At 52.1% G+C, this 19,619-nt stretch overlaps 1 pseudogene; it reads right to left on the minus strand.

The window, feature by feature from the left end:
- The window catches only part of LOC131586379 (uncharacterized), a 712,054-nt pseudogene that overhangs the window by 305,403 nt on the left and 387,032 nt on the right, over positions 1-19,619 (minus strand).

Here is a 19,619-nt window from a genome sequence, read left to right on the forward strand (position 1 = left end):
GCTGGGAGATCCTTTAGTTCCTTTAAAACCACCAAGACCTCAGCTCCTTATTCACACATTCTGTGGCCACAGGGAAGGTGGAGAGAAACAAAATGAGAAATGGCACAAACAATGACATTTTATCGAAGACAATTTTAAAACATAAAACTAAGTAAAAGAACCTCCTAAATGAAACCACCAAGAAGTATCAAAGATAAGTTTTATTATAAATGATTTGCAGGAATTGGCCAGCAGTTTAATGTTTCTGAAATGATCCAGTCATCAGTGTCCACACTGCAACCTTGAGCTCCTGGTTCCTCAGGCTGTAGATGAGGGGGTTCAGGGCTGGAGGCACCACTGAGTACAGAACTGACACCGCCAGATCCAGGGATGGGGAGGAGATAGAGGGAGGTTTCAGGTGGGCACACATGATAGTGCTGATGAACAGGGAAACCACAGCCAGGTGAGGGAGGCAGGTGGAAAAGGCTTTGTGCCGTCCCTGCTCAGAGGGGATCCTCAGCACAGCCCTGAAGATCTGCACATAGGAGAAAACAATGAACACAAAACAGCCAAGTAGCAAACAGGCACTGACTGCAATGAGCCCAAATTCTCTAGTGTAGGAATTTGAGCAGGAGAGCTTGAGGATCTGTGGGATTTCACAGAAGAAATGGCCCAGGGCATTGCCCTGGCACAGGGGCAGGGAAAATGTATTGGCTGTGTGCAGCAGTGAATAGAGAAAGCCACTGGCCCAGGCAGCTGCTGCCATGTGGGCACAAGCTCTGCTGCCCAGGAGGGTCTCGTAGTGCAGGGGTTTGCAGATGGACACGTAGCGGTCGTAGCACATGATGGTCAGGAGGAAATACTCTGTTGCAGCACAGAAAACAAAAAAAAATATTTGTGCAGCACATCCTGTGTAGGAGATGTCTCTGGTGCCCCAGAGGGAATTGTGCATGGCTTTGGGCACAGTGGTGCAGATGGAGCCCAGGTCAGTGAGGGCCAGGTTGATCAGGAAGAAGAACATGGGGCTGTGCAGGTGGTGGCTGCAGGCTACGGCGCTGATGATGAGGCCGTTGCCCAGGAGGGCAGCCAGGGAGATGCCCAGGAAGAGGCAGAAGTGCAGGAGCTGCAGCTGCCGCGTGTCTGCCAATGCCAGCAGGAGGAAGTGGCTGATGGAGCTGCTGTTGGACATTTCTTCACTCTGGCCATGGAGTTCTGTTGAAGGAGGAGACAGTGACAAGTCAGGAGAGACTTTGCTGAATAATGTCCAAGTCCCTTCTCCCAGCCCTCCTCCTGCTGCTCTGTGCCACCCAATTTTCCTTTTCTCAGAGCCCTTCGTTCAGTCCCGTGCCTGGAGCTCTGCTGGGATCTGGTCCCGTTGCCGTGATGAGAAGGGGCTCTGCCCATGGACATTGAGGAGTCAGCTCCGCTCTGCAGCAGTGGAGTCATGGAAACAGGGTCAGGGGCCAGTCCTGGGTTTGGACTGCATCATCCCAAACTGCTCCTGAGGCAGAGCAGCCTGGCAGCATCTCCTGTCCCAGGCCTCAGGAATGGTGATGGCCAAAGGCAGTTTGAGAGGGTTTCCTGCTGTGCCCAGAGAGATCAGAGAGAAATGTGCAATGCAGGAGCATTGGCTGTAACTCAGTGGAGGGTGAGGGGAGCAGCTCTGTCACTCCATCTGTCCCCAGCTGCCCTGAGATCGAGGGCAGGCACTGTGTTCCCCTGAAAATCAGCCTGGCACAGCTGAGTGCAGAGGGACCCACAGCAGAGCAAACTGGTTCAGCGTTTCTCAGAGTCTCAGCCCCACTCCTGGCCAAGGACACTCCTGTCCCCAGTGTCCCCTGGAGACAGCTCACAGCTTGGGTGGCATCCCAAGGACACACCAAGGGTCCTGTCCATGGCACTGCTGGAGGAGAGTTGGGTCATTCCCAGCCTCCCAGGCTGCCCTGCCCAGAGCTCCTGGGGCAGAGGGAGCTGGGACATCCCATTGCTGTGCCCAGCCTGCACAGGAGGAGCCCAAGGGCTGGGCCTGTCCCTGCACCTGGAGCTGCCATTCCCAGAGAGCTGTCAGCAATGCCAGGAGCACCTGGGCAAGGCAAGGAGAGAGAGCCAGGCCCTGAGGAAAAGCCTTTCCTTGCCCAGCCCTGCCCAGCCCCTGCCAGGCAGCACCAGTGCAGGACAATCACCCTCAGGCATTTGCATCGAGACATTTGCTGTGTCTTGGCATGGGGATCTGTAAAAAAATAATCATGGAATATTTCAGTTGGGAGAGGATTTTAAACATCCCAGCACAGCTTGGTGGCACTTTCCCCCCACTGCCTGCCCAGGGCTCTGCTGCCTGGAGCTGTCTCTGCCAGCAGCTGCTGTCCTGTGCCCAGGGCTGGGCCCTGCCAGTGCTGCCCCAGCCCAGCCCAGCCCTGGGGGCTCAGCTCTGCCCTGCAGAGCCCTCCCAGCTCAGGGCACTGCCCAGGGGAAGCTCTGGCACTGCAGGCTGTGATGGGAATGGCAGAGCAAACCTGAGGAGGCTGGAAAAGCAACACTGATGCAGCCTGTAAGAAGCCCTGTGCTGATTTCTCTCACTGCCTGCTTTATTAAGATCTGAGAGATTTTCTTTTATTTATCTCAACCTATCATTAGAGATTGAATAGAGAAATTAAATGAGAGGTGACTATCTATGTGCAATTTCCCATCCAGGCAACCCAGAGCACTAGATTAAAAAAGCAGGATCTTCCCTTTTATGCAGCCCCTGACTTGCCATGCTCCCTGTGTAATTTACTTGGTGCAATCCATGGGTAGAATTGCACATAAGGGATCTCCTGTGAACCTATTCATCACTAAAAGTAACTGTTGGGATGTCTCAGGTACTTTTCAAAATTTATAATACCTGTAATATTTATTTCCCTGCTTCCCTGCCATTCTGCAATAGTAGGAAACTGAATACAAAGTCTTAAAAAGTGTCCTCTTTTTATCAAAATCATTGTCTTGGAAATATTCTATGACTGATCAGAAACCCTCAGCATGTCAGAGCTTCATGAGCATTCACCTCCCCTCCACCAGAAATACTCAGAGCTGTACTCACAGAGTCTGTAGGCACTGGCATGTTCCAGCTTGAGGAGATGCCTCCAGGAGCTGCAGCTGCATTGTCCTGCAGCCAGAGGCTTCCTGTGTCAAGGGCTGGCAGTGATTCTGCCCCAGGCACTTCTCAGCACCTTCCCAGCCCTGACTGATTGAAGCTCTCTGTGCCTCTGGGCTGTGCCCAGGGTGGCTGCAGGCAGTGCCCCAGCCCTGCTGGGCTGGCAGAAGAGCTGCTCAGCAAGAGAAATGTGCTTTTGAAGCTCTTCTTGGTTTCCAGAAGCTGCCTCTGTGCCAGGAGCCTGGCCCAGCTCAGCAGCACGGACACAGCAGCAGGACTTTAATGAGCCTCTTGGGGCTTTGTGCTGAGGCCCTGAACATCAGTCCCTGAGAGGGAGGGGAAGAAAGCTCTCAAGAACTCCAAGTCAGAATCCAACTCCAAAGTTTCTTTTCCTTTTAATGGGTCCCACTGAGGGACATGACTGAGAAAGTGTCCCCAGGCCCCAGGCAGAGCAGAGAACTGGAGGCACTGATGACAGCTGGGGACAAAGAGAAGCCAAGTCTTGGTGCCCTGGGCCACAGCAGCCAGTGCTGTGCCACCAAGGGCTGTGAGGAGACACCTTGTCCTGAGGCCCTGGGGCCTCCTGGCACAGCCCCAGCAAGGCTGGCCACTGTCACCCCCTTGGCCTGCCCTCAGCATCCCCCCTAGCCCACATGCCAGTGGCCTCAGGGATCTGCTGGAAGGAGTCCCTGGGGAGCCTTGCTCAGGAATGGCCCTGGGGGCTCCTTCATGCTCCCAGGGACTGCAGCTTTTTCAAAGGACTTTGGCTTTTGCTTTGGAGTCTCTGAGAGGTTTGTGCAATCCTGGCCTCCAATTATCTGCTGTAATTAGTCCCTTGAGAGGCTTTGTCAGTAACAACACTCAGTGGAGCTCATTAATTCTTCAAGGTACTTCAGGTTCTTAAGGTACTTTCCTTTTTCCTTCCCACACTGAGTCTCTGAGAAGTTTGTGCAATCAAGGCCCCAATTATCTGCTTTAATGAGTCCCTTGGGAGCTTTGCACTGACACTCAGTGGGGCTCATCAATACTTTGAGATACTCAGGGGTTTTTTCAGCTACTTTGGATTTTCCTTTCTACACTGAGTCTCTGAGAGATTTTTGTGCAATCCTGGCCTCCAGTTCTCTCCTCCAAGGAGTCCATGAGGAGCCTATGTTGGGGATGGACCTCAGTGGCACTCATTACTGCTTCGAGAAACTTTGGGCTTTTCCACTGACTTGGACTCTTGGAAAGGTTTGTGCAATCTCCTCTCAGGCCCTGAGGTTCCAGGGCTCAGCTCCAAATGCACCATGGGGCTCATTAGGATCAAGCAAGTTCTGAGAAACCATGGCTGTGTCTTGATTTCCCTTTTGTCTGGTGCAGTTTTAGGAAAGTTTCCTCCAATAATTATGGAGAATTAGTTCAAAGAACTTCTAAGAAATATGTATTCCTATTTTAAAGGGTGTCTTTTATTCCTGTTCTCTTTAGAGCAGATGTGATTGCAGCATTCAGTGATGGATATTGATCCAGGGTCTCTCCTAAGGAGGTCTGGCCAGGTCAGAGAAGCTGTGCCTTGAGGTCTGACCCAGTGGGGACAGCCCTGCTCCACATTCCCCAGCCCCATCCTGTCTCTCCTCCCTCACCTGGGAGCTGCTTTGCTCACAGAACTGGCTGCACTCAGGCAAAGAGGGGTTTTCCTTCTTTGATTTTAGCAATCTAAAACTGCTGAGTTTCCCCATGGAAAACAGACACCCTCCTCAAGTGTGTGCCAAGGCCAAGGTGCCACCAAGGAGGTTCCCCTTCCCCAAGGCAGAACCACACATGGAATGTTTCAGACACACAGGAAGTTCTACAATAAACACAACCCCAGAGTTGGCTGAAGGCAGAATTAGAGCAGTTCCTGAAGGACAGACAAGCTTTGAACTCCTTGCAGCTGAAAGCACCAAGTGGGTTGTTGGGAGGTGAGTGAGTGAGGGAAGGGAAATGCAGAGAGCCCTGGAAGTGTTTCTGTGCAGACAGGCTGCTGCAAGGGCAGCGTTGGACTTCTCTGGGGGAAACTGTGAGGGGAGGTCAGGACAGAATGACCTCCCCAGTGACCTCAAGATGTCACAAAGCCATCAGGGATGTCACAGCCCACTCAGTGACGTCACACAACCTGTCCCGGGATATCACACCACCTTTCTGTGATGACACATCTCTTCCTAAATGCCACAAAACCACCTCATGATGTCACATAGCATTCTGTGATGTCACACAGCAACATTTGATGTCATAGTTCACTCTATGATGTCACAGTCAGCACTGTGATGTCATACAACCTGTCCTGAGATGTCACATGGCTCTTCTATGATGTCACTGCCCACTCTAGGATTTCCTATCACAACCATGTGGCTTCACAGCCTGGTCTGTGATGTCACAATCCTCTCTGTGATGTTGTACATCTAACCTCTGGTGTCACAGTCCTCTCTGTGATGTCACAACCCACTAAGTGATATCACCCAGACCATGCTGTGATGTCATACAGCCACACTGTGACATCACACCCTGCTTTCTGATGTCACACATTCCACTCTGTGATGCCGTAGCCTCTCTTTGACCTCACACAAGAAACTCTGTGATGTCACAGCCCCATCTGTGACCTCACACAACCCACTCTGAGCTGTCACACAGCCCCTTTCTGACATCACAGCTGCTCTGGGGCTCCAGGACACAGCCACAGAGGTGCTGCTGGGACACAGCCCCCTCTGGCACATCCCACAGCCCCTGCCAGTGCTGAGCCCCTGGGAGCTCTGTCTGGGCCTGCTCGTGTCCCTGAGCTGCCCTGGCAGGGCCCCAGCCCTGCTGGGCTGTGCTCAGGAGCTGCTCCTGGCCAGAGTTGTCTCTCTGCAGCGCTGCCCTTGCCAGGAGCTGCCTCTGGGCCAGGAGCCTGGCCCAGCTCAGCAGCACAGACACAGCACCAGCACTTTCACCACCCTCTCGGGCCTTTGGGGCTCTTTGCATCACACTCAGTCCCTCAGAGTGTGCTCCAAAAACTTCTCAAGAGCTCCAAGTCAGATGGAAACACTGAAATTTCTTGTAGTTGAAATGAGAGACACGAGTGAGAAAGCGTCCCCAGGTTCCAGGTAGAGCAGAAGACTGGAGGCCCTGATGCCAGCTGGGGACAAGCGGGGGAAAGGTGTCTGTGGTGCTGAGCAAAGCTGGATGTGTTTCAGGAATGCCAAGGGCCAAGGGTTGAGCCCCAGCCCCTGGCAAGGCAGATGCTGTCCCTCCCTCATTGCTCAGGGCTCTTCCCGGGGCACTGGCATGTGGGGATGTGCAATGCCAAGGGCAGCACCATGGGGCGGCCCCTGCCAGGCTGCTGAGCAGGGACAAGGAGGCAATGAGGCCCCAGGGCTGCCAGGGTCACTTGTCCCCTGCTGGCCTCAGGCCCAGGGCCAGCAGCCATGGCCCAAGGGCTGCACAAGTTGCCTCTGGCAGGGCCTTGCAGCTGCTGCCCATCCCTGTGCCCTCTCCAGCCCTGGCTGCCCTGTGGTGTCCATGCCCTGCGCCTCTCTCCCTGCAGGCTGTCGTCATCCCCCGGCTGCCCCACCTCGCTGGCCCCTTCCTTTGCTGACAGCTCTGTGTATGTCAGAAGGATCCACCATCTCTGAAACCACTCTTTAAACATCTCATGGCTCTCCTCCACTGTCCTCAGTCTCCACCCCACAGATTATACAGCTCGTTTGTCCCTATATAGTCATGTGCCCGAGGCCTCCAGACCCCTCTTCGGCAGATATCTGAGATTTCTGCAAGGTGTTTCCAAATTAAAACCATCTTCTCATAGTGTAAGAACATAACCAGAGGACAGGGCCAACCCGACCTCTCTGTCTCAGCAGCTTTTTTCAGGGAGCAATCCTTGGATATATGAAATTTGGGAGGCCAAATTAAAAATGGTCCCTGGACAAGAATACCAGTTCTTTTCCATGGGGAGGAAGGAACAGAGCCCCACAGTATCAGGGGCAGTTGTGTCGGGACCACCAGAGGCCCAGTGTATTTGTCCTGGTTTAGGGCAAATTTGGGAGAAAACCTCCAGTGGGGCTCCCCCCGGGAAGCAAACCCACGTGGCACTTTTCCCCCTCCCCCCAACCAGTTCGGGAAGAGATTTCTCTGAGAGAAGTGGAAAAAACCTGTTCATTTCACAGGTACAGCACTACCCAGCACATAAATGAACGATATCAAATTACAAAACCTCTCGCCGTTCAGAAAAGATGACAAACTTCAGAGGGTCTCTTTCCTGTGGGTGTTCACTCTGTTATCAGTCCCTCTGGCGCTGGAAAATGCCGCTGCCCAGGCTGGGCTCCTGGTAGTCCACGGGTGCAAGCTCCCGGTGCTCCCCCAAGTCCCCAGTCCAGAGCAGGTTCGATTTGTTTCAGAAGAAGGGAAAGAAAACAGTCCAGGAAGACCTCTCTGCTCTGGCTAGTTGGAAAGCCAAGGTGATCTGTGTCTTGTTGTCTGTCTGTGCTGTAGTCAAAACTCCTGATGCGGGGGAGCAAGTACAGCCTCTGATAACAGACTCGGTGCTTCTTTTCCACTCACTTTTACTCTCAGATGGAATTTTAAGAATACAAAACCTGTGTCTGGGTTAGGTGGACGAATGGGGATACAATTGAACATCATAATCAACCCAGGACACTTTCTCTCCTGGGGATGTTGTGAGCACGGAGATGGTCACAGCTGATGGGGTCGCTGAGAATCCCTCGGTGTCGGCTGGAGCGTGATTGGGTCGCGAGCTCGCTCAGCAGCACTCACAAGGTCTTATCTGGGGTCGCCAAAATGTTAGCGTTCAGGAACACACATAATCACAGAATGATTATGTAAAGGTGCTTTATTAAGAGCTCTGGGTGTCAGGGGTACACATACCCAAATCTGACCCTTCTTGGTTTTGAGTTGGACATGTTTTTATACTCTATCCTTACATATAACTTACATATTAATTATTAAACTTACATTGTTCTATTGTAAACATTGTTTTTACCCAAGCATGGATTTCTCGTGATCCCCCCCCAGCCCCCTAACATTGTTCCTCATGTTCTTTAAACAATAATTATATCTAATCACATCTAGCAATTGTATTATTTATCATATACTCACTACACAGGTGCAGTTTGACATGATCTATAGCAAGCACAAGGCCTAACATTTCCCACGGTCTACTTTTCCCAGGGCTTGCCAAGCCGAACTTTCTTTCTAAGTCCCCGAATTTTCTAAAATTTTATAACCTTTTACTATCAACTCCACAGTCTCCACCCACCCACCGGGAATCGCAGAACTCCAACCAGCCCTGCTCCCCACCGTGGCCTTGTCTGGCCTGGGGGGGAGGAGGCTGAACCAGAGCCCTGTTACCTCTTCAAAAGCCAGAAACCAAAGAGAAAGAGAAATTCCCGGGCTTAAGTTTTATGGGGTGGTGTTCACAGGTTGATATCACTTTTCAATGGGCAAAACTACTGTCAGTTCTCAGACATGGCCAGGTATTGGCTAGGAGAAAAAACTCCCATCAGCCTCCAGCCACCTTAACTTCCTTAGCTGTTTCTCATTTTTTCTTAAATGTCGATCACACACCAGCACAAGTGACAGCCCCACTGTTCCCCTCTCTGTGACACCACAGCAGAGACAGCCCCCATGTTCCACTCTCTGTGACACCACAACATTGACAGCCCCACTGTTCCCCTCTCTGTGACACCACAGCAGTGACAGCCCCAGTGTTCCCCTCTCTGTGACACCACAGCAGTGACAGCCCCAGTGTTCTCCTCTCTGTGACACCACAGCAGTGACAGCCTTCGTGTTCCACTCTCTGTGACACCACAGCAGTGACAGCCCAAATTTCCTCCTCTCTCTGACACCTGTTGTGGTTTTAAAGCATTAGTTTAAAAATCGCTGGAAAACTTAGTCATTTTTTCCTGTGAGATGTGGATTATGAGAAGGGCAAAAGAAGCTTAAAACTTAAAAGGAATAGAGTAATTTTATTAACCAAACTACAAGGATAAGAAACCAGAATAAAACTTCCAGAAACCCTTTTTCCCCACCACCCTGTGCTTCCTATCTTTGGGAACTGACAACATAGAGGACAAAAAAATACCTGGTGGTTAAGACGGTAGTAACTTTGCTATAGTCTTTTCACCAGTTTTTGTCGAGAAAAAGAAGTTCTCTTTTGGCAATCTATGGATTTTTCACATGAAAACCATTTTCTCATGGCTTCCCATTGCTCTGACGCCAGTTGCCCCAAAAACTCTGCCATCAGTCCTTTCCTTCCATTTCACAGCACTCTGAGGTGTGTTCTTGGGCCATGATTCAAGGGGTGTCATTTGAAGGATGAGATCTTCAAAGGCAAAAGTTCTCTTCATTTGTCTCTGTGATCATCTCTGGAAACAGAAATTTTTGCTTTGTCTGTTAAGAGCCACAAATCTTCAACAACTCTCACTTCTCCTTTCCTCTTCCAGCATCTCCTAGGATTACAACGACTTCACCCTTTACTCAGCTTCATCAATGAATTACTTTTGCTCACATCTACACTTTGAAATACTCCATCCCCCCAAAATACTGTTTCATGAATTCAAGGAGTTTTTTCAGGACATGATTGTCCCTCTCCATAGCTTGAACAAAAGAAAATTTCAGCTTAATCAGGCATCTCCTTATTCTCTTCCCATCTGAGGTTGAATTCCTTCCCTCGCTTGCTTTGATAGCTGATGCTGTCTCTTTATGTGTTGATCCCTCTGTCTTCCCCTCTCTCTGGAAAAAGGATTAATCTGCAAGTCTCATCTGGCTAGTGAAAGGGTTAAACTCTTGCCCAGGCCTTGATCTCTGCCGAGGCAGCGGCTGGAGCTGCTTCTCATGGAAGATTTTTGGTAGCTGCTCTGGAGGAGTGTGGCCACTGTCTCAGCACGCCACAGCTCAAGAGCTTTCCCTCCCCTTCCTCGGCAGTCTCTGCTGAAAGCCAGCAGCATCAGAAACTGAAGCCCAGCCAGGAACCAGCCTGGCCTGGCAGCCCCGCTGCACAAGGCTCAGTGAGCCCTGCGAGGGCTTCAGCCCCTCTGGGAAGGAGCTCCTGTCACTTCACAGTCTCCATCCCCCGCCAGGAACCGCAGAACTCCGGCCAGCCCCGCTTCCCCCCACAGCCTTGTCTGGCCTGGGGGGGCGGGGGGGAGGCTGAACCAGAGCCCTGTTACCTCTTCAAAAGCCAGAAACCAAAGAGAAAGAGAAATTCCCGGGCTTAAGTTTTATGGGGTGGTGTTCACAGGTTGATATCACTTTTCAATGGGCAAAACTACTGTCAGTTCTCAGAAATGACCAGGTATTGTCCCGGACAAAAAACTCCCATCAGCCTCCAGCAACCTTAACTTCCTTAGCTGTTTCTCTTTTTATCTTAAATGTCAATCTATCACACACCACAGCAGTGACAGCCCCAGTGTTCCCCTCTCTGTGACACCACAGCAGTGACAGCCCAAATCTCCTTCTCTCTGTGACACTACAGCAATCACAGCCCCAGTGTTCCCCAAGTTGTGACACCACAGCAATGAGAGCTCCTAATTTCCTTTTCTCTGTGACACCACAGAAGTGAGAGCCCTAATCTCCTTCTCTCTCTGACAACACAGCAGTCACAGCCCCTTTGTTCCCCTCTCCGTGACACCACAGCAGTGACAGCCTCCATTTTCTCCTCTCAGTGACACCCGCTGTGAGCAAAGCAGGGAGCACAGTGCCTGTGGAAAATCAGGCTGCGTATCTTTCTCAGTTTCACCTGAGAAAGTGTCCTGGGAAATCAAAAGGAGGAATTAAAACAATCCTCAGAGATAGAAGACAGCCTTGCAGGTGCTGTTTGTCAGTTTCTTTTTTTCTTGCAAGAGAAGGTCGAGGGGTGGTGCACCCCACTGACCGATGATGGTGATATGTTAGTTTACTAACAAATAAGAGTTTTACCTTTCTGTACTTTCACATATTGGTCTATAAAAGATGATCTGAGGTAATTAAACTCGCTTTCCTTTTCAACTCATAAGAGAGTCTGTGTCGTGCTTCTCATCGTTCCCAATAGCATGACAGGAACCCTCAAAAAATGCATCAAAAATGGGGAACTCCCCCTTGAATCCAAGGGATTTGGGGGAATTTTTTTCCCAAAAGCAGCAGGTTTTTCAGGGTTGCAGGGGAGGAGAGACCCCCTCCAAATTCCTGGAGGTGTCCCAAAGACACGGTCTGCGGAGGCAGTGGAGTGGGACAAAAAGGGCTTTTTAGGGAAATTAAGGGAATCTGGGGGGATTTGGGTGAATAGTAGGGAATTTTGGGATTATTGGATGTCTGGGGGGTGGATCTCAATTTTGCGGGGTCTTGCGTTCCGGGGCCGCAGGATCATGTCCAGGGCAGCCACAGTTACCAGGAACAGGCATGGGACACCAACGAGATGGGATTCTGCTCAGGAAAACATTTATTCAGCTCAGGAACAAACTCAGATGCAGAGACAGCCCCAAACAGAGGCAGGGAGATGGGGTTTGAGAACCAGGGTGGAGTTCAAGGTCAGGGACCACTGGGAACACAGCAAGGGAGAAACCCCAGGGGCCCAAACCCAATCAGAAATCCCTGGGCTGCCTCCCCACGAGGGGCCCAGGGTGGAGTTTCTTCCTGGGCTCTCAGGGCCCAACCTCTGAGGCAGAGGGATGGAATTCCCTCTTGCCCATGCCTCTCAATTTAACAATGTTCATTTGAAACTAAATCTTTGCCTCCCTGGGCAGGGGCACCTCACACAAAACTCACCCAGGGCTCCCCCTCCCTTCATCTTCCCCAAACTTTGGCTGTCTCATTGCAGACCCCACCCCACATCCCCAGTCCCAACCCCATCCCATCCCATCCCTGCTGGACATCAAGACCCCCTTCCCAATCCCTATTTCCCCCATTTCACACCTCCCAAACTCCATCCCACCCATCCTGCCCCACCCAATGCCCATCTCACCCCTCCTAATTTGCATCCCACTTCACCCAGTCCCCTTCCAACCCCATTCCACCTGATGCCTTCAGAAGGCTGACCTAGAACAGGAGCTGGACAGAGTTAAGAATAAAGTTTATTAAAAGGCCTTAAAGGATACAACTTGGGCAGTACAAGAGCCTGGCCAGGGCTACACCCAAGATGGACCAAAAATGGTCACAAAAATGGACAACTGATCACAAGGTCTCACATTTTTAGAAGTTCAGGTACATCTGCATATTGCAGATGTTCATTGTCCAATGACAGCTTCAGATGATGAAGTCTCATCCTTCTTTTCTCTCTTCAGTCCACCCTTGTTTATGCTTTTGGGCTGAAACTTCTAACAACTGTCCTTGGTATCAAGCTAGAAAAGGATTTGCTTTGTCTACCTACTCTGTGAAGAGAGCTCACTAACACTTAATAGGAAGTTCAAAACTACAAACCTAGGCAGTGTAGAATATGAAAAATATGAAAGCTAAAACTTAAGGCAACACACCCTGAGGGGCTGTGGAATTGAATAATTTTGGAGAGGTACTGAGTTGGATTCAGTGACACTGAGTGGTTTTGAGGTGAAAGATCGAACCCTCTTGTCTCTTTGAGTGCCAAGAAATGGAGACAACTCCACCAAATAACCCCACAACCCCCAAATACTCCCAAGTATCTCCCAGATTCCTTTGAAGCACTAGTAAAATGTGAGGTTTTAGATACCTTTGATGAATTTATTGATTTTTACCACTATTTCTCTGTTCTAAATAGATAAAGATGAATCAAAAGATAATTGAAACCAAAATAAAATGGCCTCCAGCCCACTGTGTTCCCAACGCAGATCACTGGGAACGTGGATCATCAGGTCCTGCCCAACGTGGGTCCTCTGATGGGGGATGGAGCTGGAGCAGTGCACAAAGCTCTTCCTGCTCTTGGGGCACTCGCAGGGCTTCCCTTACCGGTGCCTCTGTTGGTGTTGGGTCAAGGTAGATCTCTGGCTGAAGCTCTTCCCACACTGGGGACACTCATAGGGCCTCTCCCCAGTGTGGATGCGCCGGTGTTTGATGAGGGTGGAGTTGTCCTTGAAGCCCTTCCCGCAGTCAGGGCAGCGGAAGGGCCTCTCATCCGTGTGAATCCGCTGGTGCTTGAGGAGATCTGAGCTGGTCTGAAACCTCTTCCCACACTCAGGACACTCGTAGGGCCTCTCCCCAGTGTGGATCATCTGGTGGATGGTCAGTTGGGACCTCCATCTGAAAGTCATCCCACACTCCCCACACTCATAGGGTCTCTCCCCAGTGTGGGTCCTCTGATGGAAGATCAGGCTCTTGCTGTGGATAAAGCTCTTCCCACATTCCCCACACTCATAGGGCCTCTCCCCAGTGTGGATGCGCCGGTGGGCAATGAGGGTGGAGTTGTGCTTGAAGCCCTCCCCACAGTCGGGGCAGCGGAAGGGCCTCTCATCTGTGTGAATCCGCTGGTGCCTGAGGAGAGTGGAGCTGGTCTGAAACCTCTTCCCACACTCAGGACACTCGTAGGGCCTCTCCCCAGTGTGGATGCGCTGGTGGATGATGAGTTGAGAGCTGCAGCTGAAGCCCTTCCTACATTCCCCACACTGATAGGCCCATTCCCCAGTGTGGATCATCCGGTGGTGGATCAGTTTGGTGCTCCGGCTGAAGCTCTTCCCACACTCCAAGCACTTGTAGGGCTTCTCCCCATCCTGAAGCTGCTCATGGACCACTAGCTCAGAGCCCTGGCTGGATCTCTGGCCGACTTCCCGCCACAGGGTGGGTCTTTCCTCCTCAGAGCACCCTGGGATGGGTTTGGAGCCCCTCCTCCTGCAGGATCTCTGGGGATTTTCCTCCCCTTTGCATTCCTGCACTGTGGAGCTGCTCAAATCAGCCTCTTCCATGAGGTTCTGCTGTGGGGATTTTTCCTCCCTGGTCTCCATCCTCAGCTCCTTGTCTGGGGGAGGAAGGACAAGGAGAGGATGGGATTTGCCTCCGTGCCAGAGGGAAGGGGAAGGAGATCCCCCCAGTGCATCCCCGGCAGGACGGCGTCGGCAGCGGGGTTGTCCTGCAGCTGGGGGCCAGGCTGGGCTGGGAGATGGAGCAGGAGAGAGGGGGAAAGGGGCAGTGACTTCATCCTCACCTGCCTGGGTGTCCTGGGAGATCTTCCTCTTCCTCGCAGCCTCCTTCTCCATCCGGCCAAGGTTTGGGAATGAAAAATCCTGGTTTGGGGAAAAATATAATGCACGAGCACATTGGGTTAGGGTGTTCCTCCTGACCAAGTTCATCTCTAGAAGTTACCGGGTATCTGGGGCCCATAAAAACCTCCCAAACACCAAAATTCAGCCCTGAAAATGCCTCCCGGGAGTTCCCCAACTCTGTTCTCTCCCCTTTGCGGTTCAGGGGTTCCTCTCTGTCCCAGCTGCTGGGGGTCGTGCTTGCACTGGGGTTGCTTTGTCTGCTCAGTCCCTGCCCACCCCAGGTTGCTGGGAGTGCCAGAAATCCAAAAAGTTCCCCCCGTTTCCATCTCCTCATTTAGGGATGATGGGGCTTTTTGGATTCCTATGGTCCCTTGTCCCGTGATTCTCTGCTTTGGGGTGCAGAACGTCCAAGGAGTCCCCCCTGCTCCATTCCAGGCTGTTCAGGATCCCATGAATTGTGGCGCTCCCCCTCTCTGGGCTCCCCACTTTGGGGTCCTGAGGAAAACACGGCTCTGCTCCTCCAGGCTGCCTCTGACAGCAGCCACCACCAGGACCCCCCAATGCCCCCCAAGGGGCATTTTCTGCTCAGCTTTGGAGTTCTTCATTCTCCAAACATCCCCCCCATAAAACCCAACCCAGGGATCCCCCAGGATATCTGGGCCGAGCTCCCCCACCCTGGTCATTGCTGGGATGGGGGGTGATGATCCCACAGGTGGAGGGCTGTGTATTCAGGGAGTGCTCGACCTCGTGGTCCCTTCTACCTCCCCTGATCTTCATTTGTCCCTCTTCTTCCTCCTCTTCATCCTCCCTAACTTCACCTTCTTCTACTTCCATCCCTTCTCTCTCTCCTTCTTCATCCCTCCCCTTCCATCCCTCCTCCTCCTCCCCCAGGAGCAGTGACACCCTCGGTGCCCCATTCCCAAACCCCTCACAGCCCACGGCAGGAGCGGGGATGGAGCCGGGACAGGTCGGGATGGGCAGCGCGGGGCTCTCCGCTGCTCCCACCCGCTGGGGACTGGGGGAACCCGGCCCGGGGAAAAGGAGAGGGAAACTGGGAAAATTGGGGGCTGCAGATCCAACCTGGGGCTGGCTGGGGACCCTGGCTGGGGACTGCCAGCCCTTGGGGCTCCTCTGGGGAGATGCGGGAGGGGGAAACACAGAGAGGGCTGGGGGATCCCAGGAGTGGCAGCACTGGCAGGGACTGGTTTGTATTGGGATCATCCTGGCAATGGCTGAGATTGCACTGGCTGTGTACTGACATCATACTGGGATCATACTGGGATGATACTGGCAGTGAGCAGGAGCCTCCAGGGGGCAATTGAGACCAGGTTGTGAGGAACTGGGAATATGCCCTGCGCTCCCCAGAACCCCGGGATCGCCCCCCATATGTCCCATAAGTATCCCCCAAACCCTCCAGGATCCCCGAGTGCCCCCTCAGCGCCCGTTCGAGGCCCCCCAAAGTGTCCCTGGATCCCTGAATGCTCCCGACCCCACAGATTCCCCTTCCAGCCACTCCTGGGAATTCATCTCCCATCATCCCACAACACAGTTCCGCGCCCAAACCTCCTGCCGTACCCGCGCCCTAAAGATCCCGGTTACAGCTCCCCAGGCTCCCCCCAAGTGCTCCCGAGCCGTATACATTCGCCCCCAGGACCTGCAGCCAAGGCTCGGATGCAAAAGTTTTCTCCAAGTGTCTTCCCCGCACGGCCAAACGCGCCTTCCGAGCCACTTCCGGGACTACAGCTCCCATCATGCTCCGCGGCGCCCATAGAGCGCTATTCCAGCCGGGACTCCATCTCCCGTCATGCCCCGCGCCTCACCGGAACCCATTGGAGCTGCGCCTACAACTCCCGTGATGCTCCGCGGCCCCATTAAACCGTATTATACCGGTGCCTACAACTCCCATCATCCCCCGCGGCCCATAGATTCCCTGTTACAGCCCCCCAAGTGCCCGCCCGGACCCCAAAGGGCCCCCAGATTCCCCTCCCTGACCTCCAAGTGCCCCCCTGGACCCCCAAGTGCTCCCCTGGATCCCGAATTGTCCCACAGAATCCCTAAGTGCCCCTCCAAGTGCCCACCCGGCTCCCCAAGTGTCCTCCAGACCCCCAAATTCTCTCTAAATTCCCTCCCCAGACCCAAAACTGCCCCAGATGTTCCCCAGAAAAGTCCCCGTGGACCCCAAAGTGGCTCCTTTTACCCTGTCTGAGAAAATTATTAAAAAAGATGATCAAAGGACTAAAAATAGGAGAAATTAGCATAAAGAGGGAGAAATTTTGATCAATTAATTAATGAAGGGAATTGTGTTACTTTGAACCAAGGACCAATAATGGTTTTAGTTGCTAAAAATGGATCAATTCTTTCATATAAATATAAAAGTTAGGTTATAAAAATACAGAACAATATTATTATAAAAATCAAATATTTATTTTTATAAATTAATTAGATTTTAATGATAAAGAAAAATTATAAAGATAAATGTTTTCAATGTTTTGGGATGTCAGTCCCAGGTGGGCGATGTCAGACATGCTGAGGCTCGGGGTGAGGAGCAGGTTGTCCAAACAGGGTCAGCCCACAAGGGGCTCATTCTTCTCTGTGACCAGACCTCCTAAGGAGATTTTCAGCATCAAGATTACTTGGGAAATGCTTCTGTCACCTCTTCTCTCAACTAGAAAATTAAAAAATATGCCCTTGATCTAAAAAAAATAAAACAGGGTAGATTTTCAAATCTTCCTCCTCAACAGAACTCCAAACTGACTCCAAGCAGCTGCACAAGCCTTGGACTTGAAGACAATGGAAGGAAGAGAAAGAGCCCCTGAGGCTTTCTGTATTTTAATGAACCCAGGCTGGATTTGGGGCTGAGTCCAGCACCCTCAGGCACTGAGAGAAGGTTGAAGAAGCTGCTCAAGGAGTCAGAAGCAAAACTCCAAGTCCCTTGGAGCATCCCTGGGTCCCACTGACTGCCGGCTCCTGGCACACTCAGCCATGGCATGGTCCAGTCTCACGCTGGGACACCTCCTGCACCAAAATTCTACCCTGGCAGGGACTTTTCTTTCTCCTCCCCTCCAGGCTGAACCTGCCAAGCTGCACTTTGGGGAGGTTTCCTTCTCTTCCCACTGCCCAGGAAAGCTGTGTCTCCTGCTGCTCACAAACAGAGAAGGGCTGCTGGGGGATGTGGGGGTTGGAGGCTGCCTGGGGTACAGTGACCATGAAATCATCGAGTTTTGAAATATTCTGTGAAAGAAGGAGGGGCATCAACAAAACTCCTACACTGGACTTACAAAGGGCAGACTTCAGCCGATTAAGGATGCAGATTTGGGGAGTACCAAATCACGTACTGAGTTTTTTTTAAGAGAAACAGCCTTTTAAATCAAAGCATTCCGGGAAGGATAGACACACTTCAAGAAAGAAAGCTTGAAGGAGCAGGAACAGCCTGAACTTCTCTGATGAAAAATGAGCTAGTGAGGAAAATGATCGGCCTGAGTGGGCAGGGAGCTTTTGGAGGAACTCAAGGAAAATATGAGGATGAATCACCTTTGGACAGAGGGGCAGGGAACTCAGGAAATGTTTAAGGATGTCATTAGGTCATGCAGAAAGAAAAGTAGAGAGGTGAAAGCTCAATTAGAACTTAACCTGGATCCCTCTATGAAGGATAATAAAAATGTTTTTAGAAATGCATTAATGGCAAAAGGAAGGCTATGGACAACCTCCATTCCTTAGGGGAGATATGGTTACCAAAGATGAGGAAAAGGCTGAGGTACTCAACACGTTCTTTGCCTCAATATTTAATAAAACATAAACATAAAATTTTAAATATTTAATAAACATTAAATAAATAAAACCACCTTTTCAACATTAAGACAGGTTTTCCTCAGGACAAGTGTTCTCCTGAGCTGGTAGATGGGGACAGGGAGCAGAAGAGCCCCCTGTAATCCAGGAGGAAGCAGTCACAGACCTGCTGAGCCACTCAGATGCTCACAGGTGGATGGGATGGGATGGGATCCATGCTAGGGGGATGAGTGAGCTGGTGGATGAGCTCCCCAAGCTGCTCTCCATCATTTCTCCTCATCAGTCCTGGCTCACTGGGGAGGTCCCAGAGGACTGGAGGTGCCAGTGTGAGCCCATCCCCAAGAAGGGCTGGCAGGAGGCTCTGGGGAACTGCAGGCCTGTCAGCCTGAGCTCGGTGCCTGGTGAGGTTTTGGAACAGATCCCCTTGAGTGCCATCCCACGGCACCTCCAGGATGGCCCAGGGCTCAGACCCAGCCAGCGTGGCTTTAGGAGGGGCAGGTCCTGCCTGACCAACCTGATCTCCTTTTATAACCAGCTGAGCCGCCTGGTGGGTGCGGGAAAGGCTCTGGATGTGTCGAGCTGGACTTCAGCAAGGCCTTGGACACGGAGAGCCACAGCATTCCCTGGAAAAGCTGCAGCCCACGGCTTGGACAGGAGCACTCTTTGCTGGCTGCAGAACTGGCTGGAGGCCGGGCCCAGAGAGTGGTGGGGATGGTGCTGCATCCAGCTGGTGTCCAGTCCCTGGTGGTGTCCCCAGGGATCTGTGCTGGGCCCAGTCCTGGTTAATATCTTCACTGAGGGTCTGGCTGAGGGGGTCGAGTCCAGCATTCACAAATTGCAGATGACACCAAGCTGGCTGCAAGTGGGGATCTGCTGGAGGGCAGGACAAGGAGACACAGCCTTAAGCTGCACCAGGGCAGGTTAGGCTGGACAATAGGGAGGAGTTCTTCCCAGAAAGAGTGATTGGGAATTGGAATGGGCTGGCCAGGGGGGAGGTGACAGAGTCACTGTCCCTCTCCAGTGGTCTGGGGGAGTGACATCAATCTCTGCTTAATTACTGATTTTGCTTTAAAACAATTGCTTCAAAATTGCTTCCTGTTTCAGCCTGAATGTCTGTGGTGGTTTTGTATTAGTTGATATTTGGTGAGGAGAGAAGAAGCCACCCATGCAAATGATTTTTCTAGGAGGGGGCTGCTAAGAGCTTCCTCTGTGCTTAGCAAAACCAATAGCTGGCTGGCTCTGAGAACTGACAACCTATGAAACCATTTAGAAGCTGGATCCTCCTGTGTGAAATCCCCATTTTAAAGACAGGCAAGCCCAGGCAAGCTCTCTGTTGTTTCCAGCTGTGAAGAGTTAACTGGGTGCTGGTCAGGCCGGCCCTGCTCCAGCCTGGCCTGCACCGAGCCGGGCTCCGCCAGGCCCCGGGAGCGGCTCTGGGCTGGGCCAGGCCCCTTCACCACGGCCCGCGCGGCCCCAGCGGCTGCCGGGCACAGGGAGGGGAAGCCATCGGCCCGCAGCTGGAATTGAAGGGAGCAGGGGCCTGGGACCAGCCACGGGGGCAGAACAGCCACGAC

This window comes from Poecile atricapillus, chromosome 19 (assembly GCF_030490865.1).
Source record: "Poecile atricapillus isolate bPoeAtr1 chromosome 19, bPoeAtr1.hap1, whole genome shotgun sequence".
Taxonomy (NCBI): Eukaryota; Metazoa; Chordata; class Aves; order Passeriformes; family Paridae; genus Poecile; species Poecile atricapillus.